Genomic DNA, 26494 nt, shown 5'->3' with positions numbered 1-26494 from the left:
CTCAAGCGGATGATCTAAGATTTATCAATCCGTGGGAGGCATAGGATGAAGATGGTCTCTCTCAAACAACCCTGCAACCAAATACAAGAAATATCTTGTGTCCCCAACACATCCAATACAATGACAAATTGTATAGGTGCACTAGTTCGGTGAAGAAATGGTGATACAAGTGTAGTATGGATAGTCAGCCACCCACTATGGTGGGTCCCAGCTAGCAGGGGTGTAAGACCCACGATGCGGCTATATCTCCCACGTGTCGAAGCACGACTTAGAGGCCTAACCGCATTGTGGTTTTGTCACAAGAAGGGTCATCTTCACACAATCCTATGTAATGAACAAGAAAGGGATAAATAGTTGGCTTACAATCACCACTTCACACAATGAACATATAATCCATACATCATTCAGAGTACACACATAGTCCGACTACGGACAAAGCCAAAAGAAATGAAGATAACCCAACTGCTAGATCCCCGATCGTCCCAACTGGGCTCCACTACTGATCAACATGAAATGAAACATAGCAACGACCAAGATCTGCGTTGAGCTCCCATCTGAGCTCGGTTGCATCATCTGCACTGGTATCATCGGCACCTGCAACTGTTGTGATAGTATCTGGTGAGTCACGAGGACTCAGCAATCTCAAAACCCGCGAGATCAAGACTATTTAAGCTTATGGGTAGGAAGTGGTAATGAAGTGGAGTTGCAGCAAGCACTAAGCAAATATGGTGGCTAACATATGCAAGTAAGAGCGAGAAGAAAAGCAACGGAATGGTCGAGAAGCTAGAAGTGATCCTGAAACTGCTTACGCACAATCATAACACCAAGACCGTGTTCACTTCCCGGACTCCGCCGAGAAGAGACCATCACAGCTACACACGCGGTTGATGCGTTTTATTTTGAATTTGGTGTCAAGTTCTCTACAACCGGATATTAACAAATTCCCATATGCCACATAACCACGGGCACGACTCTCGAAAGTTTATACCCTGCAGGGGTGTCCCAACTTAGCCCATCACAAGCTCTCACGGTCAACGAAGGATATTCCTTCTTCCAGGAAGACCCGATCAGTCTCGGAATCCCGGTTTACAAGACATTTCGACAATGGTAAAACAAGACCAACAAATCCCGATAGGAGCTGCACATATCTCATTCTCAGGGCACACCTGATGGGCAAGACGTCGGGTTGGCATAGACCCTGGTTGCCCAGGGGGCGCCGGACATCGCCCAGGTTGGGCCAGCACTCGAAGGAGCATTGGCCCAGGGGTTTAAAATAAAGATGACCCTTGAGTCTGCAGACCCAAGGGAAAAAGGCCTAGGTGGCAAATGTTAAAACCAAGGTTGGGCCTTACTGGAGGAGTTTTATTCAAAGCGAACTGTGAAGGGGGTCCCATAAATCACCCAAACGTGTAAGGAACGCAAAATCAAGGAACATAACACCGGTATGACGGAAACTAGGGTGGCAAGAGTGGAACAAAACACCAGGCATAAGGCCGAGCCTTCCACCCTTTACCAAGTATATAGATGCATTAATTAAATAAGAGATATTGTGATATCCCACCATAATCATGTCCATCATGGAGCAATCTTCAACTTCACCTGCAACTAGCAACGCTATAAGAGGGGCTAGGCAAAAGCGGTAACATAGCCAAACAACAGTTTGCTAGGAAGGGTGAAAAAGGTTAGAGGATGACATGGCAATTTTGGGAGGCTTGATAGACAAGTGATAGGTAACGCAGCATAGCGATAGAACGAAGCAACTAGCAAGCAAAGATAGAAGTGATATCAAGGGTAATGGTCATCTTGCCTGAGATCCCGCAAGGAAGAAGAACGAGTCCATGAAGAAGACAAACGGACGTAGTCGAATGAATCCTCACAACTCCGGAACGAAACCGAAGCTAACGAGAGAAGCAAACCGGAAAGAAGCAAACAACGCGGTAAACAACCATCACATAAGCATGGCATGATGCACAAACAAGTATGATGCATGTCCGGTTTAAAGAGGCATGGCATGGCGAAGTGCAACAAACAATACTACAAATTAAGTGGAGCTCAATATGCAACGAGTTGCATATTGACAAAACACCACATCGAGTTATTTAGTTCACTCTCGTTTAGGTACACAACAATATTAAATGTGGTTAAACATGGCAAGAGGTGAATCATAATTAAACTAACTATTTAGGCAAGTTTAAATGAGGTCGGAAACACAAACAACAATCCCGAAAATCCCCATGTTATTTAGCAATTTAAAGCAAACAACATTTTAAAATTTTAAATGTTGTTATCATGATGCGGATGACATATGCAAGTTTTATGCAATTTTATGAAAATGTTGACATGAGCATTTTATGAAGCATTTGTCACCGTGGCGGAACAAAACGGTTGCCACGACAATGAATCAGAAAATGATGCCATGGCAACATATTGGTTTTGGTAGCTCACAGAGATACCGGTGCAAAAGGAAGTGGGCGTGAGCGTGTCATGCAAGGATGGTGGGGTGATCCCGGATTCTGGGTTCCCACGGGACGGCGGCATGGCCAACGAGGAGGGACATGCATGAAGCAAACAGGCATGGTGCAAACATAGGGTGCATCTCATACAACACATGCATTCGGTCCACGGATGTCATCTCGGGGTTATACCTTCGAAGCGTGCTTTTTCAGAGCGGGTCGAGTTTGTAGTGGAAGTAGTGGAAGTAGATGTTCTTGCAATAGTAGTGGAAGTAGTGGTACTATCGGTCCACGGCGATGGTAGTGGAAGTAGTGGTACACGTTTTCGTAGCCGTCCGGGGTCGTCGGTAGAGGTACTTGGTGTCTGGTGCGGTACTTGGCGAATCCAAGACGTAGAGGTACACTTGTTGAAGCGGAACTTGACGAAATCCATCTGGAGGTAGCCATCCGTGGTCGTACTCATGTTGACGTGCAACACGATGGTCTTGATGGATCGTAGTCGAACTTGGCGGTTCGTATGGTCACCGTAGATGAACTTGGCGACAGTGATTCTTATGCTCACGAAACGGCAAGGAGACACAGAACGCAGAGGCTGGAGATGGCAGAACGGCAGTAGGCAGATAGAGGGCCAATGAGAGGATGCAGGCGAGGTGGCTGTCTAGGGCAGCATCGGGCAGGGCTCGAGCTCGGACTCAAGGCAGATGGCAACCACGAACCGCAGAGGTGTGACAACAGAGGCCGAAGGGGAGGTCGATACTGCGGGAACAGAGGTGTCGGACAGGAAGTTGGGCTACGAGGCGGGAGGTTGTTGGCGCGCAGTGCATGGTGGTGGTGGTGGACGCGGGCCGGTTCGATCCGGCGTCTAGGGTCGGGGACGAAGCCGGAGATGCGAGGACGGGTCGGGTCGACGGGGCGGCCGCCGGCAACGACTCCGATGTCCGGCGTGGTTGAGGGAGGAGGCGAACGAGCGCGGGGAACGGCAGCAAGGTGATTGGAGGGGTCGCCGGCATGGCGGAGCTCCACAACAGGAGAAGCATAGGAAGGTGCGGCAAGAGGGCTCTGCTCCTCTCTCTCCCTGCGAGTGGCGGCGCCAGGAGGAGAACGAAGGGAGAGAGCTGGGGATCAGGGTGCTGGGTGCGTGTGATGCGTGTGTTCTAGTGTGGCGTTGGAGGGAGGAGGCAGGGGATCGAGGACGATCCCGATCGGGACGAGTGGCTGGCGACGGAGGGGGGAACGAGAGGAGGGATCGAGCAGAAGCTCGCTAGTGTTAGATAGGGTTTAGGTGGGCTGCGGGGGATGGTTGGACCAGCCTGGTTGGTTAGGCCCAAGAGGCCGGCGGGTGCAGGCTCTCTCTCCCCCTTCCTCTCATATTTTCCTTAATAGAAAAGAATTAGAGAGAAGAAAAGAGAGAAAGGGTTAGGGAAAGAATATGCGCAAGGAGTTAATTTCACTGGACTCACAAAAATAAGCTTGATCCAAGAAAATAGAAAGTGAGCGTGGGCGTGGAGTTGAATTCCACCTCATTTGAATTTAATTCAAATGAGTGTGAGAAATAAGTGGGTATTCGATATGTCCAAAAATGTTGAGAAATTTGGTGGAGCTCGGGAAAATGACGAAAGAATTTATGGGCAGAGTTGGAGACCAAGAATTGAGATAACAAAGGCATTGAGATTTATTTGCAAGTGTGTTATGATCAATTCCAAATAATGAAATATTTATTATAGCTCCCTAATAATAGTAGGAGACTTTGAATATGTTTTAAAGAGAAATCACCATGTGAATATCCCTCGATTTAAATAGATCAACGATCTATGCAACTTATTTAGGTGAGTTTTAAAAAGGGGTTGCATGATGACATGATGCAATGCACATGATGCAAGGATGAATGCAAGGAACAAAACAAATCACACGACGACTCTCGGAATACAAGGAAGGCATCTAGAGCGTCGGTCTCGGGTTGTTACAAGGGGGTATTCATTTTTTGGTGCGTAACAAGGAGGCACTTCCTTGCGTGCAAAGATATAGCTGGTGGGTCCGACCTGTCAGCGGGGGGAACGTTTTTTTCGCGAAATACAGAAGCCCTTCCCACGTACAGTGCGTAATAAGGAGGAACTTTCCTTGCGTGCGACTGTGGACCTTGTGGGTCCCAGCCATCATGCTCTCCACGTACAGTCCTCTTCTGATGACTCTCGTATGTTGACCACGTTGCGCCGAGCGCACTGAGGTGGTGGACGACGGCAAGGCCCCAGACTAGAATGACCTGGAGATGGGGAAGACGTGGCAGTGGAGTCGTAGACGGAGAGGAGTGGGAAACTTGACTGGTTCGGGTGCGGGGTGGGCCTACACTCGATAGAGAATAACAGGAGGTGCGGAGTGGAGGGATGGCCAGGCCGTCGGCGGGGTAGCATTTCGCTGAGGAGTGCAAAACAACGCCGCTAGACGCCGAAGGCTGGTGCAGGCGGTTCCGACAGCGCTGGGGGAAGAAGACGAGAGATTGAAGAAGAATGCCGGCCGTTGGATGTAAATCCAATGCCTTCTTAGGCTTCGACCTACTGGCCCACATGTCAGCCAGTCCATTTGGTGGGCTGGGTGAAACAATGATGTAGCATCTATGCAGCCCATTTAAATCCCATTTGCATTTTTCTCGAAATCCGTGGACTTTCTGGGCTGGGTGAAAATATCATGTTGGGCTAGACGGAGAAATGTTATAAAAACATAAAAACATGATTGCACGTCAGTAATATCTTTGCAAGCTTATGTACGCAATCACTAGGAGTTAACTTGGCAAGTTATATATAAACAATTATTATTATTATTTTGTAAGAACTTTCAACTTACGAAATAAAATATCATTTTAATTTGATGAGTTAATAGTACGTGGGTATTATTATTTTTTAGGCTAGACGTGGGACATTTGAGTTGGTTCTATGGGAAAGTACTGGGAGAAAACTCAGTTTACATCAAAAAGAAAGTGAGAGAAAATTCAGAGACCTACTGGTTCCACCTGAGGAGAGGAATATGTTGGGAGGAAGGATATTCAAAGCACGGCAGCCGAGTGAACTAGTTTTTTTACGGACAAGTGAACTAGTTTACATAGATAAGCAAATAGCCACTAAAAAAAGAAATCAGGTTAATGGGTTCTTAAAAGAAATATTTCGGACAAAACAGATAATTACGACACATAGGCTAATGCATGAAACAATCAGATGATAAAGGTGCTTATAAACAGATAAAGTACAACATCTAGACCTTCCTGTCATGCTTGATCATGACGCTGCGGCTGTCCTGTACTTGTCGGTTACGGGAAGCAGACACGCCCTCATGTCCAAGATCTGCCTGTACATGTCGTAGCATGCGTATGCGTCCTTGGCGGCGTAGGTTATGTAGGCTAGATTCAGATGTACCTCCCACGTGTTCAGGTCGTATTCTTTCATGTTGGCGTATCAGGGGTCGATGATGGTCTCAGCAAGGTCAATCACGGAGTCCTTCTCCTGCCCGTTGCTGATGATCTTGTATTGCTTCTGGATGTTGACAAGCTTGTTGCACCAGATGGCCGAATCATCGCATTCTTCCTTCTCTCCACTGTAGCGAAGGAGCACTCGGCGCTGCCGATGAAACAGGCGAATGCTCCAGAACCTGATGCAACCATAGGACTGAGGCGAGGCAGAGATTCACCGAGTCCGTATCGTTGGTGTACATCACATTCAACTTGGTGCAGCCATAGGACTGAACGGCGAACTAACTCCTTGCTGAAGTCCATATCCAGCAGGCTCACCCCTCGGATCGTCATTGGTGTCTCTTCGAGTGAACGAGTGTGTAGGCGGCGACAACAGTTCGTTTTTGAGCTCTTGGGGAACTGGATTCAACAGTAAGCTGAGTGTGTACAGGCGACAACAGTTACTACCCCTCCCTCGTCCGCTGCACGCCCGGCAGAAGATGCACCCTCGGCGCATTCAAACGCCTCCGTTAAGAAACCTACTCCGGCCACACGTTGGTTCACGAGCGGGTCTGTATTGGTACTGTAATAATAGGAGTTAGTGGTCACTTTACTTAAATTTAATTAGCTTTAATAGAAATTTATACTTAAAACAAGCAATGCATTGGCTCGTTCTATCAGTGCCACGGGATCAACATGCACAACAATTAGAATTATTATTCTCAGGACGCACACGACCAGTACATTTGCCGCACTTTCACAAAGATAATACTACCAAGTTTGAACTGTTTGTTATGGTTGCTATCCTCTGCATCATCATGCCGTGTTTCCCAGCTTGCAAGATTCAGAACCAACAAATAAGATCCAAATAATAAGTACAACAAAGATGCCTACACATCTCATTGATTCCCAACTTGCAAGATTCAGAACCAACAAATAAGATCCAAATAATAAGTACAACAAAGATGCCTACACATCTCATTGATTCCCAGCTTGCAAGATTCAGAACCAACAAATAAGATTCAAATAATAAGTACAACAAAGATGCCTACACATCTCATTGATTCCCAGCTTGCAAGATTCAGAACCAACCCATTAGAGCCTTTTGATAAAGTGAATATCGAGATTAAATCCATCTTGGCTAGCCATGTCATACAATCGAAGAACTTGGCAAATGCTCTTGACCGTCACAACATCTGTAGTTGAGTATTCCCGTTTGCACAACATGTTTGCACAACACAAACAAGGAGACAGGAGAGCATGATTTCACTTTAATATCGGCCTCCTTGAACTCAACCTCCAGCTCCACTAGGATGAGGTCTGCCTGGAGTTCCATGATTCAATTCATGCGCCTTTTTCTGCGGTTCACCTGAAATGAAGCAAATATTGCATCATTCAACTAGCAAGAAGTACTTGCTCTTGTGAGCTGGCAGGTTCTTCTTTAGTAGTTGCACTAAAATTGAGGAACATTAAGGTTGGCTGTCCGGCTCATGTAAGGTGCAACTATAATTTTCTTATCCTTTTGTGTAGTTCCACTAAAATAAAGTGCCATTGTGGTGACAGTGATGGCTCCATCTTGCAAATGCTAATAAAATGTTGCACGAGATTACCAGCAGAACTTGACGGAGATTTTGGAAACTCCAATCACCATTTAGTGTAGTTTCACCAAAATTGAGAGATGTTGCCCACGTGACATTTTAGTTGAACTGCACAAGACACTCATCCAAAAAAAAGTGTTTTGTGCAGTTCACCAAAAGGTCACAATAGCAACAAGGTGAAATGGATATACCTATCTGCACAAAATGATAGAAAGTAAACATTTGCTGGTCAATAAGAATATATGAAACATATACAAAATGAAAAGAAGCATCTTAATTATGTTCATGGCAATCATGCAAGGACAGTAGAAATTTTAAAACGTCAGCAATGCCTCATGTTACCAGAAGCATTACGATCAACAATGAGATTCCTCAGATATGGGATTACTTTAATGGTGGCATTGCTTGTTTACCATACATAGTAAATCAACAGTAGCTAAAGAGTTGGTTTAAGGGCATGGGACCATGGGGACACCAGGACACTCAGCAGCGTAAAGGAGCAACTTACTTATCATACTGGGGAAAACAGCAGGAGTGCCATTTGTAACATAGTTTAATTGCATCTTATCACTGGGGACATTAGATTAACAATAACACTAGTTATACATGTCCCTAAGGTAACAGTGTGATCGCTTCATTTTACATGCGCCCTTACATTAACAATAGCAAAAGGTTGGTATAAGGACATGCGACAGTGGACACATCATCACAATGTACCTACAAGGAGGCATAAAGTGGTGATGCTGAGCTTGTTCACGCTATGTGAGGGGCAACAAACCTAATCCTGGAGACCTTTTACTATGTGAGGGCAGCAAATCTAATCCTGGAGACCTTTTACTATGTGAGGGCAGCAAATCTAATCCTGAGACCTTTTACTATGTGAGGGCAGCAAATCTAATCCTAAGACCTTTTACTATGTGAGGGCAGCAAATCTAATCCTGAGACCTTTTACTATGTGAGGGCAGCAAATCTAATCCTGAGACCTTTTACTATGTGAGGGCAGCAAATCTAATCTTGGAGACCTTTTACTATGTGATGGCAGCAAATCTAATCCTGGACATACTCTGTTGACTTGTCCACCAGCCGCCACTTTCTATCCTTTTTTCAACCAATAATAGATCTGTTCCTTATCTAGTTTGTACTGCGTTTTCCCATTATTTCCCTTTTCAACCAAGAGATCGGTTGGGTATCCGGTCTCTACTACTTTCACCATATTATTTCCTCTTTGAATCAAGTCCTAGATTCATGCTACAACTTTCCCCCCATTCTTCGTTGTTTGAACAAAGCTCTAGATTCGAATGCATGAAGTAGCTTTACCTCTAGTAATACTAAAAAAATAGGTGGCTTTGTAAGAGCTGATGGGAGTAGAAAAAGATGCACATGCAGACACGTGGGGAGATGGGACAGTAGAGAAAGGCCACTTTCAAAGAACTTATACCTGAGGGTCGCCGGGATGTCGGCGGTGGCAGGTCGGATCTACGGACAATACGGCAGGGAGGAAGAAGGGTTGGAGGACCTCCCAAGCCGGCGCTGTGTCGGAGAGAATGGCACGGGCAGAGGATCGGGCCCCTCCGACAGCTGTGGGTTTCCTCCCTCGGTGGTGATGACCGCGTGAACGATGCACCTTTTAGTCCTCTACACACACCGGCCGAAGGGATCCGGCCAGATCTATGACCAGCTGTGAGCAGAGAGAAAATGTCGCTACCACTGTCTTGTTTATATCTGGAGAGGATGAGATAATGAAGAGAGCAACCCTAGTAAAGCAAGCGCTCAGGCCCCTGCGTCCATATATAGTGGAGTGATTATCTTTTTTCTCTCCACAACAAGCGTTTCAATTTGTGTATGTGGCATTAAAGAAAAGAAACTCTCTATTTAAGGTGACTACTCTACGAGTCCTACTTACTACTATAGTATTGTTCACTTGTGCTCCCCGCCCCTCCATTCATTGAACAACCCCACGGGTGAATAAACATACAGTAAGTACTGTATTTATATAGAACGAACAAGCTTGAACTATTTTCACGTAGTTAAAAGTTGAGGGCGGGGCTTTTCCCAGGCAGTACGCGCGGTAGTTTTCAGGTAGGTGGTTTGATAGAGAGGCGAGGAGGGTGAGCGAGTGGGGCTGTGCGATTTGACGGCGCGTTACTGCTGGAAAGACTTGTGATATGACCACTCACTATAGTCATGAATTACTGGCGCTCCGACCGGGGTGATGCCCCCCTTCCGTTCCACGCTCTAATCTGGTGCATGACATGTCGACCCGGATGCTGGCTCTTCCACATGTCGGAGTAGTAAGAAGGAGCAAAGAATGATGCGGTATATACTAGTACTATACTACTCCCTCCATTCCTAAATATAAGTCTTTGGAGAGATTTCACTATGGACCACATACGGAGAAAAAATGAGTGAATCTACACATAAAATGCATCTATATACATCTGTATGTGGTCCACAGTGAAATATCTACGAAGACTTATATTTAGGAACGGAGGGAGTACTACTCAGGTCGGAGGAGTGCGAACCACGGCAGCCCAGTGAACCAGCCGTGCGAACCACGGTAGCCCAGTGAACCAGCAGTAGAAAACAATGTGGTGATATGGCCATAAAAAACAATGTGCTACGGTCCACACTATAGCATGTACAGTAACACTCCTCTTTGTTTGGATCCCTGAGTTAGAGCTAGTTTGGGTTGAAATAGCCTCAAATGATCAAAACAAGAGGGGTTAGTTTGAGCTAGTTTGCTCTAACTCAGCTAAAAAAACTAGCCCGGTGGAGAGGTTCTAATTGGGTTAGTTATCCTCGGGCCAACTAAAAGAGAACTAAAAAATCTCACCTGCCCGCACCAGATCCCTCCCCTGAAAAAATCTCACCTGCCCGCACCAGATCGCTCCCCCCTCTCGCACGACTCCTCTCTGTTCCCCATAGGGCCGCCCGCCCAAGCACCGCTCGCCCTCTCTCTCCTCCGGCCGCCCTCTTCTTCTGGCCTCCGTCGCCCTACTCCGGCTACCCTCTCCCTCTGACCTTCGAAGGTCACCCGCTCCCCCTTCACCAGTCGTTTTTCTCCCTCTGTCGTGCGCGGCGGTAGCGCATCTACCAGGGAGGTCGCGAGAGGGGTGAGTTTGTTCGTTCCTTCTCTGTTTCATGGCCATATCATTGATCTTGCTTGCTCTAGCGCTAATTCTGATTTGGAAAAGTAGATCCTGATCAAACTTGCTATAGATTTGTGGTGCACGCATGGAATTGTTTGATGCTGCTTGAGGAGGTAATAAATCTTTCTAGAGGCCCAAAGATTCAGGTCACCTTTCTAGGTATTTCAATTTCAGGCTTGCATTATTTGTAGAGGCCCAAAGATTGAGTTCACTTTTCTACGTATTTCAATTTCAGGCTTGCATTGTTTCTAGAGGCCCAAAGATTCAGTTCACCTTTATAGGTATTTGAGTTTCAGGCTTGCATTATTTCTAGAGGCCCAAAGATTCAGTTCACCTTTCTAGGTATTTCAGTTTCAGGCTTGCATTATTTCTAGAGGCCCAAAGATTCAGTTCTGTTTCAGGCTTGCATTATTTCTAGAGGCCCAAAGATCCAGTTCACCTTTCTAGGTATTTAAGTTTCAGGCTTGCATTATTTCTAGAGGCCCAAAGATTCAGTTCACCTTTCTAGGTATTTCAGTTTCAGGCTTGCATTATTTCTAGAGGCCCAAAGATTCAGTTCACCTTTCTAGGTATTTTAGTTATAGGCTTGCATTATTTCTAGAGGCCCAAAGATTAAGTTCCCAGTCGGCGGCAAGCGGCCCTGCTACCCATGCCGGTGTCGACCTCAACTCGCAAGGGCCGGCGTCGGAGGGGTTCCCGGGGCTTGGGCTCTACAGAGCCTTCCTCCAGAGCGACGATGGCGAGCTCCTCCCTCGGTGCGTGAGGGGCTCCGGGCTCCCTCCCTATCATGAACGACTTCCGTGATGAGTTAGCTCATTCTTTGTTTCATGAAGTGTTTTTTTATTTTGTGAAGCTTGATTGACGACTTGTATGTTTAAGTGGGATATCTCATTTGTATGGACAAAGTAAAAATTATCATGTTTTGCATGCTTGATTTGTATAGATGGTTCGTTTATGTCAATTGTGAGCGGGAGGAGGCCACAGAAGAGCCGGCCACACCAAGAGGGTGCTTGGATCCAAGGGACTTATTTTAGTCTGACTAAAAATAGGGTCCAAAGTAGTCAAATGATTGAGATAGAGCATTTATTGTCAATCTAACCCTGCCATCCATACACCTCTTTGGTTTAGAGTTAGTTCAGGGTTAGAATCTAACTCTAACCTCTAACTGAGTTAGAGTTCTCCTCGTCTCGGTTCATCGCCATCATACTTTCCCCATTCCTGTGTTTTCAGTATCCTGCGAATCAAAGAGGCCCTTTTTTCGGGAAAAATCAAAGAGGCCCTTAGACTGGTTTAGGTCCGGTCATTTTTTATAAACGTGTTATGTCCAAAATTTAATGAACGTGCTCCGGTTTCCACGAAAATAATCCGGTTTCATGTAGTAATTCATTGATTTATTTATTCTTCTGCGGGGGGTTTGCATGTAATTCGTGAGGTCTGAAATGTAAAGTACCCCGGCATATGCTCCGAGTCGTGCATGCACTACGACCCAGATGCTCTATGTCCCACATGTCGGCGAATGGGAGCACGTGGAAATAGCCTAGGAGTACATATAGGAGGATAAATGCGTGAAAAAATATGTACTGTGAAGCGTAGCCGCGGTTCGAAAAGGAGACCTAAAGTGATGACAGCTATAGGTCGCACGCACCCAACTAGTGGTACTAGACATACGACTAATTTTTCCCTCAAAAAAAAGAGGCACGAGTGCTCAGTACTCCTATTCTATAAACACGAGTCCCATCTGACAACAGCGTCCGTGCTACAGCTAGCTCTCCTCCCTCGTTTCTCTCTTCTAATTCTAAACTCGGCCGACGCCCGGTGGGTGGGGTGGGTTTGCTCAACTGCGGCCCCACCTCACAGTGAAAACGTTACGACTGGAATAAAAAATGCCATATACTCCCTCCGTTCATAAATATAAGCCTTTTTAGATACTAGTTCAAATGGAATACAACATACAGATGTATGAAGACATAGTTTAGAGTGTAGATTCACTCATTTTGCTCCGTATGTAGTAGTCACTTGCTGGAATCTTTAGAAAGACTTATATTTGGGAACGGAGGGAGTACTATACTAATAAAACATTAAGGCCACGAGGCGATGCAGTGCTGGTTACAGGAGGCAAGAAGAAGAGATGCATCCATCGACGACGTCCACCTCCTCGACTCAGGGCGCCGGCCCACCGAACGGCGCCTAAGTAGCAGCGGCTTTCGTGGCCAGGTCGACGTGCTTCTGAACAATGGCGTCCAAAGATTCCAGCCGCTGGAAGAAGGCCAACGTCTTTCTGTCCTCGCTTGCCTTGTAGTGGCCTATGTAGACGATTTCCTCGTAGACGTGGATGTGCAGGTCGATGGTTTCTTGCATGGCGAGGCGCTGCGCGGCGAGCGCGGCCTCGAGGTGCACATTCTTCGTCGCGACCTCCGGCACCTGTAGGGCCACCAGGGCTTGAAAGAGTTCGTCACCATGTAGGCCGATGAGGGTGGCAGGCAATGAGGAGCCTGGGCGCGCGGGCTGGAGCAGTACGGCAAGGTCGTCCGCGCGCTTCTTGACGGCGGTGAACTTGCGGATGGAGTTGACCATCATGTCGTCCATGCGAGAGGCGAAGCCGGCGTCGGCGAGGGCTATGATGCCTGCAGTCGCCAGCACCGTCTGGAAACGCTGCGCGGTGCGGGGCCGCAGGCCGGCGCCTTGGATGATTTGGCACAGCCGACTGCCGCTCGCGTCCATCGCCTCCATAGGTGCTTGTGGCTTCTGGTCACTTGGTCTTGGATTGGAGTGAGCAGTGTTGCGCAGAGACTTGGGAGTAGATGGATTGGAGTGGTGGGGCGCCTTTATTATATGAGAGTCCAAACTCTGTTGCATTCACATCGTGCTGGCTCTAGTCTTCTTCTCCAATTAATTCCCTCTGCATGTAATTGAGGATGCATCATTGACCGTTCAACGTCTCGGGAACCGCTACCCTCTCCCTCCTTGGCATTCAAGCACCTATGGACCCGTCGACGACGAGGTGCCTATGGTGACTTCGTAAATTTCAAGATGATAGTGCCGTGCGTGTGTGCGTTCATAGGGGTGAGTGTATGCGCATGTATATGAGCGCTTGCGTCTGTACTGTGTCAAAAAAACCGTAAATGCGTGTCAAAAAGAGACTAGTCAGTATACTCAATATTGTGCACCTCGGAGAGGAAAACGATAGAACTAGTACGTATTTATTTACGGTGCAGATTCACTCATTTTGCTCCATATGTACTCCGTCTTGGTGTAGTCTAGTCACTTGTTTAAATCTCTAGAAGGGCAAATACTCCTTTCTGGTTTACATGGCTATACTAGCAAGTAGTTGTACGTACTAGTACAATAGTGGGCTCACATAGCAATTTTGTCTCATGCAAGAGCCTGGCTATATGCGTGCTCCAATGTTCGCAACTGCAACTTCGGTTTGCGCTTGGCTCTTTGCCTCTTCGAGAAGACGAACAATGATGTTACTACTACTGCTTCTACAGTGTCGAATCCACTGCTGCATGTCCATCCACCACGAGCGGGACGGATAGCTTGTTGTAGAAGTACTACTAAGCAAAAGCCTATCCTCGTTTGCGAGCAACAACGCGCATGGGCAAGGGAGAAGGCGTGTAGTAAAATCAAGCTTCTCCTCGTTCTACGAGTTGACGCGACACATCATAGCACTGGCCCCACATGCTTGCCTCTAAAATTGGCTGAAAGACCCGCAGTGTACAATATATTTGCTACAACCTCTAACATTTACCCACCACAAATTAAAATATATGTGGCCGTATGCATCGTTCTGATGCAGAGGCCGGGGAGTCCCCCCTTTTCGAAAAAAAATTAAAATATATATTCCTGTCTTGACCAGATGGGCGTGCAAACTACAATCACCAGGGTGACAGGTAGGGCTAGAAGACTATTTTTTTTAAAACTTCGAGACGGCCACATAGCATGGAGCCGACCCCAACGATTTTAAGCTTACAGGCACGGTACACGCTATCTAGACTACTCTACACATGAAACTGCCACACGAGCGTCCGGGCTGCGCTTGGCTCTTCGCCTCTTCGGGAAGTCGAACAATGATGGTGTACTACTGCACTGGAGGAGTACTACAGTACGCTTCTGGCCATCTGACACCGATTGAACTGCTGCATGTCCACCGCGTGCGGGAGGGAGAGCGTGTAGCGAAAGCTTCTCCTAGTCTTGCCAGCCACCACGCTCATGGGCGAGGGAGGGACGCTCCTGTCTTTGCGTGTATGACAGGTGGTCCCGACAGGTGTGTGGCCAACCTGTCATACAGCCAAAGGCAGGTGCAGTTAAGTCCGCGAGGGAGAGGATAATCAAACTTCTCGTTGATGTACGAGTTGACGCGACACATCAAAGCACTGCACTCGATATATTTCAATAATTTGCGTTTACCGATGCATTAATTACAACGCATGCATGCATGTCGTGACTCTTCTTTTGATAGTACTTGCATGTGTTGATTTAATGCACCTTGAAGTAGTACTCCCTGCGTTCCTAAATTATAAGTCTTTGTAGGGATTCCATTATGAATTACATACGGATGTATATAGATGCATCTTAAGTGTGGATTCATTCATTTTGCTCCGTATGTAGTCCACCTAGTGAAATCTCTATAAAGACTTACTCCCTCCATTCGGAATTAGGCTGGTCATAGTGGGGAGTAACTTAGACTAGTAACATGCATACATTACTAGTCTATGTTACTACCTCTATAGTGCATAGTATCATAGATTAGTATCATAGATGGTCCCATTTATTGCCATGCATGACACATAGTAGCACCATATTTATTATGTTACGGTATCTACCTATGTTACTATAACCATCTCTCTTCTTTAATTGCCTGCCACATAAGCATATTTGTGAGTCCCAAGTGCATGATACTACTTATGTTACTCCCACTATGGCCAGCCTTACTTGTCGCGAAAATGGATGTATCTAGACGTATTTTAGTTCTAGATACATCCATTTCCGAGACAAGTAATTCCGAACGGAGGGAGTACATTTAGGAATGGAGGGAGTATAAAATATGTGACGGCAAGCTTTGTAATACCTCGGCCCAAGTCGAGAGATGGTTGTGCATGAGGAGGGCGAGATCATGCAGACCGAACAGGAACAGGACCCGACGATGGAGCTCTCTAAGGTCTCGATGGACCTCACCGTGCTCCACTGCCCCTTGTGACTCCGCCCCTTGACGCCTCCAGTGTATGAGGTTTGAATACACCTCGTCCGTTCGGCTGATTGAGCAAGGTGCAGGTTTCTTGATTGATGTGCTGTTGGATTGATTTCTGCAGTGCAAGGAAGGGCACCTGGCCTGCGCGAACTACCGCGTCGAGCGCCCCGGGAACCAGCGGCAGTGCCAGAAGTGCGAGCGCGGCAGTGGCTTTGACATGCGGAACACGGTGGTGGACTCTGTCCTTTCGTTGTTTAGGGTGGAGTGCCCGCACGAAGGCTGTGGGCTCTACGTCACTTACCACAAGCTCGCCGATCACCAGAGCGTGTGTCCGCTCGTGCCCTGCAAATGCCCCGTGCCCGTCTGCGGCTACGAAGGCCCGCCGCCGGCGCTCTACCACCACATCAGCACCGCGCATCCCATGCCCGTGCACAGGATCCAGTACGGCAAGGTGCTCCAGCTGCAAGTGCCACTGTCGGAGCCACGGCTCTTGCTGTTCGCGGAGGAGGACCGCCGCGCGTTTTTCTTGGTTGGCGGCGTGCTCGACATCGGCGCGCCTATCGCCGTGTCGGTCGTCTGCATCAGAGCGGGGGCGTCCCCACTGCCGCACTACTTGGCCAAGCTGTGGGCGAACGGCCCGCCGGGGGAGCCCAAAGGCACGACCGACGCCGTCAAGGTGGAAATGGAGGTGACAAGCAGCAAGGATCCCGGCGACGTCGACGTGCAGGAGCTGACCTTCTTGACAGTTCCGCCCAAGCTGCTGGCCGGGGCTAAGCTTGTGTCCCTCCACATTCAGATTGACAAGCTCACGTCCTAAATGTTTCGACAGTGCCTTCTGTTTATCTTAGTAATATGCTAATATAGGGATTACCTTGGTCTACTTTAGCTTAAGAAATGGTGGGTTTTGGTGGCGATGCAGCAATTACTTCGACATCAGATCAGTAATTTCCAACAGTCGAACGGATATTTTGTGTCTGTTGGATATAAAGTTCCTTTGGGTAAGAAGTACTACTTGTCATCAAAATGGATAAAAGGAGATGTATGTAGACGTATTTTAGTTCTAGATACGTCCCTTTTTATCCATTTTGATGACAAGCACTCCCTCCGTTCCACAATACATGCCTTCCATTTGTCAAAATATAGATGTATCTAGACATGTTTTAGTATATAGGTACATCCATGATAGAGCCAATCGGATGGTTGAGAACACTACAATTCGTAGCTACAGATGCGTGTGTGACTCCCAGATGCAGAGGCCGGGGGTCATCATCCTCCTTTTCGAGAAAAAACAGACGCGTGTGTGAGAGGACGAGTGCGTGCGTGCACCTCTTCTCTTCCTGTATAACGTACTACTAAACTCAGAGTACAAGTTTTTGTGGGTGGCACGATGGTGCGTGCGAGAAGTCCCGAGAGATAGGTTTAATGCGTCTGAAAAAAGGACTAGCCTAGAGCTCGCCACGCGGCTATTCCTGTCGAACGCCCCATTAACCGTAAGATATGTATACGACGGTGCCAGTTATTGCACGTACACAGCAGTACTCCCTCCTTTCCGGTTTATGGTGAGTGGTGGAATATTTTTTGTAGTTTGCAAAAGCACCTAATTAATGCTCTTGTTTTTCTCAAAAAATTATGTTTATCAATGCATTAATTGCAATGCATGCATGCATAAAGTACATGCATTGGTCAATTTTCTCCTAATACTTGCATGCAATAATTTAATGCACCTTGGAATCTGAACATGTGTTGGGGAACAACCAAATTGAGCCTTATAAAATGGAAAAACTAAAATTTTGAGATAAGCCCTATAAAACCGGAAAGGAGGGAGTAGAAAAAGAAGTACTCCATCCGAGAATAGTGTCGCACTTCGAAACTAGAACCGTCAATAAATTTTGAGCTTGCGTCTCGTCACATTCCAAATTACTCCATGCTATATTGAATTGCAGACCTATTCACACTGATCACAACCTAAATGGTTTCCCACTTAGGAGCGTATTAGTACCACGCTATATTGAATTCCAAACCTGTTCACACCGATCACAACCTAAACGGTTTCCCACTTAGGAGCGTATTAGTACTCGGTTATAAATACTACTATGCCAAGATGACTGCACATTCCTCCTCAACTCCTCATCCACAAAAACAAACAAGTCATTCAGCATCCTTCCCTTGCGTCTGCCATGGCCAGTGTGAGTTCTGGGTCGAGAGATTGCCACCAGGGAGAGGCGAGCATGGAAGCGGAAGCACGAGAGATGTCCCGCCTCGCTTTGAGAGCAGCCGACATGTCCCATCGCGTGGAAGTAGCAGCATAGAGGTCCCGCCGCGCCGCTGAAGCAACATGGAGGTCCCGTTGCACTGTCGATGCAGCAGACTGGTCCGGCCGCGCCGCAGAAGCAGCAGAGATGTCCCACCGCGCCATGAATGCAGCAGAGATGTCCTGCCACGCCGCGGCGGCCTGGGAAAATTTCTCGCAGGCAGGCGACGACTGTTACAGGCGCATGCATGTGATCGTCCATAGCCAGATGGATCAGATCTCCGGCTTGGCGAGGTTGCAGGACGACGTGAAAGCCTCGTTTGAACAGGCTACCAGCATCATCCGGCAACTAAGGGAGGGCAATGAGAGGCTCCGGGCCGAGCGCGACCTGCTGAGGGAGAAGATCGTCCGAAGTGCAGACCAGTAGGAGGAGACCAGTGCCTTGTTGAAGAGGACCGACGTCATCGTCAAGAAACTTATGGACGAGAATGACATGCTCCGCAACAAGTGCCAAAGGCTGGTGGAGGAATCCGTGGATGTTCTCAAGCAGCGTCTTGAGGACACGAAAGAGCTCATCGCCGCTCGCCGCAGAGACTAGTTCCCGCGGCCTGCAGCAACGCATCAAGAAAGTAGAGATCAGCGAGCCAGATCCTTGTCTTCCTTCTTCTTTTGCCCTTATGTATTTCGAGCGTAGCTGCATGTGGCTTTTTTAATTATCTCTCTAATTATGTAAGACAATTAATCGTCCTTATCTTTCTGTGGAAGATCAATGTCGCGAGGCTGGAATGAAGAAAACTCTTGCTGTGGCGACCCTGGCGTTGCTGTTCTTCTAGTTGCTGCTGGGCTTCCTTCAGTTTCCTGGTTTCTTTTGATGTAATAATCGGTTTAGGATGTGGATTGTGTCGTCGGTTGTGAAATGTTGGGTTCTAGCACGGATGTTTGGCCTTTGTTGGCCTCTTGGGATGTTGCGATTTCAATCTGGTACTCCCTCCGTCTCATAATGTAAGACGTTTTTTGACACTATACTAGTGTCAAAAAGCGTCTTATATTATGGGACGGAGGGAGTAGCTTTTAGTCCTTCGTGTTAGGCTGGAGTTGTGCTGAACTTCTTGTGAATTGTGGTGGTTTTCAGTAATGAAAATCGGAAGGGGCAAGCCCTTCTTTGATCAAAAAAAACGTCCTTATATATTCATCAGTCTTGCTATAAGTCGTAGTAGATGCTATATAGGTCCGTCGGATCTTACATCAAGATCCGTGCTTTCAGATTTTCTTTTTTCTCTCTTAAATCTCAGTCGAGTGAGACATAGCCATGCCATTAAACAGAGGCTCGGGCGCCATTAATGGAGACCTTGGGAGAGAGGTGGACGGCAGATGGAGGTCAAAGGGCTCTCCTCCCGATAAGCACGCGCAGGGGTCTGATCGCACGCCTCTCGTACTCAAATAGCTACCCTGCACGGCGCCTCCTAGCTAATAAAAAATGGGGACGCGTGGCGGCACGTAAATGGTACTAGTAAGTAGAACGCCCACGGTTTCAATAATACTTGTGTTTCCGATTGTAACGTGACAACACTTGTTCCAAAATGACTTTGTTGATTGTTAATGTGTGCGCCTTCGCAAATCGGACTGCAAATTTACCACAGCATGTTGGTGCCATGTCATGGCACCAAGCCAAGTTTCATTATTTTCATGCGTGTTTTGGATTTACAGGAATTAAAAAACTAAGTTTCTCAATGTTTCCAACCCAGCCACGACGCCCAGAATTTTGAATTTCATTCCCATTTCTTGCATGGAACCTAGAAATTTACCCGAGGACACACATGTGATTTTCAACCAACTTGGTGCACTGGAACATGTGCTTGTATTTCAAATTTGAATTATGCACACAAAGGTGACACGTTCCCTCCCAGAACCACGAGCCTTCTTGAGAGAAGCTCCGATTTGCAAGAAGCTTATACCAAAATTTGTTCCTATTCGGCCAATTTTTTTACCACGGCATGGTACTACCATGACATGACACCATGCCAAGTTTCATGATTTTAAAACCAAGTTTCTCAATGTTCTCGACCGAGCCACGATGCCCAGATGTTTGAATCTTATTCTCATTTTTTGCATGGGAGTAGAAATTCACCGAGGACACAAATGTAATTTTTCAACCAACTTTGGTGCACGGGAGCACGTGCTTGCAGTTCAAATTTGAATTATGCACATTAAATGACCAAAAACTCAATTAATGTGTAAATAAGGCCAAACGAAGCCAGAATAATTCCAAAATTTAACAGGGTACTCATGTAGTTTTATGTTGTGCCTTTGTAAATAAACTCAAGGGGGACAACGTATATCCTTTCGCACTCAAAGGTGACACGTTCCCTCTCAGAACCACGAGCCTTCTTGAGAGAAGCTTCGGTTTGCAAGAAGCTTATACCAAAATCTGTTCCTATTCGGCCATTTTTTTACCACAACATGGTAGTACCATGACATGACATCCATGCCAAGTTTCATGATTTTCAGACGTGTTTTGGATTTACAAGAAATTTAAAACCAAGTTTCTCAATGTTCTCGGCCGAGCCACGATGCCCAGATGTTTTAATTTTATTCTCATTTCTTGCATGGGACCTAGAAATTCACCCGAGGACATAAATGTGATTTTTCAACCAACTTTGGTGCATGAGAGCATGTGCTTGTAGTTCAAATTTGACTTATGCACATTAAATGACCAGAAACTCAATTAATGCATAAAAACAACAAATGAACCCGGAATAATTCCAAAATTTAACATGGCACTAATGTAGTTCTATGTTGCCTTTGTTAAGAAACTCAAGGGCGGGGGGGGGGGGAGCATATATCGTTTCACACTCAAAGGTGGCACGTCCCTCTTAGAACCACGAGCTTCCAAATCGGCCGAATTTTTTACCACAACATGTTAGTGCCATGACATGACACCATGCCAAGTTTCATGATTTCCAGCCGAGTTTTGGATTTACATGAATTTAAAATCTAAGTTTCTCGATGTTTTTGGCAGAGTCATGACGCCCAGATGTTTGATTTTCATTCTCATTTCTTCCATGGGACCTAGAAATTCAACCAAGGACACACATGTGATTTTTCAACCCACTTTGGTGCACCGGAGCATGTGCATGCAATTCATATTTAGATTATGCACATTAAAAGTCCAGAAACTCAATTAATGTATAAAAAGGCCAAATGAACCCGAAATAATTCCAAAATTTAACAGGGCACTCATATAGTTCAATGTTTCCTCTGTAAATAAAATCAGGGGGGAGGCAGCGTATATCATTTCGCACACAAAGGTGACACGTTCCCTCTCGGAACCACGAGGCTTGTTGAGAGAATCTCCGGTTTTACAAGAGGCTTATACCAAAACTTGTCCCAATTCAGCCAAAAATTATACGTATGAAAACAGGGTTTAGATTATCCCGAACATCTCGCTACCTAGACCAATAATGTACTATGATTTGAATTCAACATAAAATGGATACAAATATTTGAATTGGAGAGCGTATGGTACATTTAGTTCATAGTGAAATATGATTACTGCTATATGCATGTCTTTTTGTTATCAAGATAATATTTAAATTATTGTATAACTTGACAACAATCGTATTCAAATAAGGAAAATTGATTTAAATTTAGTCCATATAGTAGACGACAATATATATGTTCACATGGTGGAGTAAAATGTTCATATATGATGGAAGATCAAAATGTACGACTACATCAATTATAAACCGCAAGGTCACCTAATGATATATTCGAATTCAACATAACGTGGATTCAAAAATTGAAATTCGAGATCATGGCATCTGTAATCATGTAAAAAGGGACATTACTCTTTCTTTGGTGGGAATTGATTTGTTTTTTGTTGTTGTTGAGGGAAGTGCAAATCGATTTGGTACTGTGTAGGGTAATCTTGTTCTCCCGATTTTCTTTACATTTTTCTTGTAGTTTTTTCAATGACATCTATAGCAATATAGTAAAAGGGGACATGACTCTCTTGTGTCTTGTATGATTTTTTTACACGTTAAGTTTCTTTTGCCGAACAAGGAATCCGCACCTTGTTATCCCAAATTTTTCAAGCTTCAGTATCTTTTGTCTCACCTGCTTTGAAACTCCCGCTTCTTCAACCCGCGCCGTGCCTTGTTATCCCGAAATTTGGACGCGCGCGAGAACTCCCTCCTCATCCGAAATCGCTCCCGCAGCCTAGACACGCGAAATCCCCCTTCTACACCTCAGCTGGAAAAGAAGCTCCATGTCGCGGTGTCAAAACCGGTGGGGGTACGGTGGTAACTTACCCTACATTTCAGACAAGCGCGTCCGTAAGCTTGGCTCCCCACTCCCCCTTCACCCCCATTCGTACACCGAGGCCGCTGATGGTGTCCTGGACTAGGGGGTACACAACGCGTCGTCTCCCGATCAGTTGGATTGGGCCGAGGACCCCCATGGCCGTATACTCATGGGCCAGTCTGGACAACTGCCGTATACAAGGAAGAATCGACAAGACTTGGCGATCAAGACAAGGGCTCCTCCCCCACCGGCGTATTCGGCTAGGACTCTTGTTATCCTAGGCCTCTGGTGCATTATATAAACCAAGGCCAGGCTAGTCGATAGCTATACAACAACAATCATACCATAGGCTAGCTTCTAGGGTTTAGCCTCTCTGATCTCGTGGTAGATCAACTCTTGTACTACCCATAACATCAATATTAATCAAGCAGCAGTAGGGTTTTACCTCCATCGAGAGGGCCCGAACCTGGGTAAACATTGTGTCCCTTGCCTCCTGTTACCATTGATCCTAAGACGCACTGCTTGGGATCCCCTACCCGAGATCCGCCGGTTTTGACACCGACATTGGTGCTTTCATTGAGAGTTCCGTTGTGTGATCGGCGAAAGGATCAATAGCTCGACTGCAGGTCAACTGCGACGTCGACTTCTTTGTCACCAGCTCGACTGGTCACCTTGGTTTGACCGAGGACTGCGCCCTACCTCCGATCGTCATGTTCGGATGAAGGCCTTCATCAACACCAACGCCGATCTCTGTCAAGATCATGGAGGAGTCATCCATGGAGCTCGGGGGCTCAACGTCAACATTGCCCTCAGGCGACCGTGCTGTTTTTCTGGACAGCAAACTTGTATCCGCTGCCAACCTTCTCGAGTGTCACTTAAACAATTACTTCGGTGGAATTATGTGGAATTAAGTCTACAACAACCCTGCAAAAATTTCATCGAGTTCCGATGGAGGAATCTCCGGCAATCTCCGATATACCGTAGCCCTGTTGAATCCAGACGAGAATCCGGATGAGTTTAGGGCGTGGTATCCGGCATCTAGCTCGGATGTCCTGTGGAGGATCCAACCGTTGATTTGCTGCGGAATTCCCATATCTACCACCTGCCAAAAATTCAGCTTGATCCGACCGTCCAAACTCCGGGAAACTTCCGATTAGTGCATCACTTTTTGGATCAGTTTTCTGCGCGAGAACGAATCCGACCCGAATTCATCTTCTTTATGAACGGGATCTCGGACATCCTTTTTGAAGGAAGTTTTCGTATGGGGTGTTGTGTTTTATTCTCAAACACATCCCAGTAGTATTGAAAGTATTCTTGCAATACGAACTTCACTGTCTCGCCGGTGTCAAACCAGCCCGACAACATCACTCCACGACGGCCGACCTGCGTTAGACACGTCGTCGCTTTGTTGAGCCGGACTCAATTTCTTTGGATCATTATCTCGGCCAGCCGAACAATAGTTCGGCATCGCGAAGGATAAATCGTCACCAACATCACCGCCCCACGGATTACATGGAGCGGGCACACCTGCATCGCCACACAGTCACTTCATCAAGCCAGCATCGACCACGTCACGACCTGCATCGCTGGACCGGGGGCTTCATCATCTCTTCATCAACCTACTCCGGAGACTTCGGCGTTGCTGGCCGACCAGCTCCGTCATGTTAGCTGGACCAAGGGCTTTGCCTCGGCGAGGCAACCTTTGCCTACATCGCCGTACCGTTGCTTTATCGCCCATCAGGCGATAGGTGTGTGGATCGAGTCCCAATTTTGGGAATCACCTTTCTTCGGATTGCTACAACAAATAAGCCAGGTGCTAATAACCCTAGTATTTTTTGCTTGTTAGGGTTCATTTTTCCCAATGAATTATTACTCTGGTTTGTCCGTCATACGTACGCAGGTCTATCAAATGGTGTCCGCATTAACGACGGTCGCATGGTGGTTCGGTCAGTTTCCGTACATAGTCCGGCGAACGCCGCATCCGGAACTCGAACCGACCTGTGAATTCAGGCCTTTCCATGCCTTTACCGTATCACGCCGCCGCCCTGCATCGACATTGACTTTGGCGCCAGGCCATATTTCTTTTATTACTCACTTTGCATAAATTATTTGTTATGCAACAAATTTTTTATTATTATTATTACTATTATCTCCGGTTTGCACTATTTTTTGTGCACAGGAAAATGATCCAGCTGGACTATATCCTTTGGCGTCACCTCGGCTGGACAGGGGGCTTCGTTAACACTTTATTACCCCATGCCGGGGACTCCGGCATCACCCTGCCATCCTGCATTGACCGTGCTATGTCACCACTTCGGAGTGCCGAGCTCTTTGCTCCGCCACCTCAGGACCGGCTCGGGGATGGAACCTCGTCCCGCATCAAGCTCGGACCGCGTCATCAATACCGAACACACTAACCAGCTAAGTTGTCTTCATGCTCAAAGTTTTAAGTTTTTAACTTGTGTTCGGCTCGGCCAAGCATTATACTTTTTTGGAAAAAAGTTGCTTCTAAAAATTTCCTTGTCCAAACTTTGTTTGTGACGCGCAAATTCAAATACCCCGTTTACTTGGGGGCTTCCTTCATGAAGCTTTTTCCTCTTGCATATGGTTATACTTGTAAGGCTTCATTCCTTATTCATGTATTACGCCACAATATGCACCATATTGACTTAAGCGATTTGCAAGCTGGGTTGCCTGGCTCCTGTGCTTAAGCCTACGTTCCCGATTGTTCGACTAGGGAGTAAAGGGAGCACCTCTGCGATTGTCACGATCGGGTCACCCGAGCCGGACCTCAGACTGGGTGAAGCCGAAAGCTAGCGCTCTTATTGTTTTCAATCATGGTCGGCACACAACGGAACTCATGAGTACAAAAAATCTATTTCACAAGTCTCATAATAACAATGAGCACCGAAGAAAGGTATCGGTGGGGGTACTATTTTCTTCGAAGATGCTTCTTACTCTTCGCAGTAATATATCATAAGTTCCCTGAGCGCGCTTTGTCTATTACAGCCTTATGACCTGATTGCCTGGTTATTGGAAACACCGTCTATATTCTCTACAGATGGAGTACATAACACTTTTCGGTCCTTGACCAAAGAGGGAGAAGCCGACGGTCGGTTAAGACGCGTTTAAAGTTCGGTTGAACATAGATATGATATAAGTACTTCGGTACATGCAATCATGCTTTTACCCAAGTCACTTGGGGGCTCTTCAATTTATATGAGCCGTTTTATGATAAGTGTTTTTCTTCTTAGTTGTTGCAAATTTTTTCATTATTTATCACTCCTTTTTTTGACACAAGTGTGCGGTCACTAGCCGGGGAGCCTAATTTCTCTCTCAAAGCCGCTAGAGTTTTGTTTGCTAAACTGGCCTAGTAAGAAGTACTCCGCCATCGGGATAGGAGGTTGAAGCCGTAGGCTGACCCGCTTGAAGTTTTGAGATAGGATGTGTCATGTTAAAGCACGACAGAAGCACCTTTTTTTTCTAAAGTCCAATTTTCGGATTGGCACCGAACACTTGATCTAGTTCGGACATTAACCTTTTGAATAAGTTTTTTGGCTTTTCGAGCCCATGGCACTTTTAAACTATTTGTGTGTTTTCAGCACAAGTCTCGTAGTGCAACGCCGGACACCTTTAGAGATTCGGCAAAAACATTCTCGGATATTGTAATATATGCATCAGTTTCGAATTGTGTCTTCGGTCAATAGTTGGGTTGCCCGACTCCTGCGCTTGCCTCCTATGTTCCGCTTTGTTCGGCTAGGTGTGCAAAGGGAGAACCACTGCGATTGTGCTTCCAGCTCACATGGTTAAGCACCTCAGTGGAGAAAGCCAAAAACTGACTGTCACAATAAGCGTAAACTGGTCGGCGATCCAATGACGGCGTTAAACGACGGGCCATTCATAACAATGGCCGAAGTGTTTACGGCTTGACCTCGACTGTCGCCGAACACTACCGGGGGCTATTAACTGGCCTCCCAAACTAAACCCTCGATATTTTGCTCTTACATTGGAGCTAAGGTTTCATGATCATGCTTAGCATGACAACCCAAAGAAAGGAACCGATAGCGGGACTATTTTCTTCGGAAGACATTTCTTCTGTTAAACAGTAATATAA

The sequence above is a fragment of the Triticum aestivum genome, chromosome 6B (assembly GCF_018294505.1).
Source record: "Triticum aestivum cultivar Chinese Spring chromosome 6B, IWGSC CS RefSeq v2.1, whole genome shotgun sequence".
Lineage (NCBI taxonomy): Eukaryota > Viridiplantae > Streptophyta > Magnoliopsida > Poales > Poaceae > Triticum > Triticum aestivum.
The sequence above is the reverse complement of the archived record's forward strand: the minus strand, read 5'-3'. Positions refer to the sequence as shown.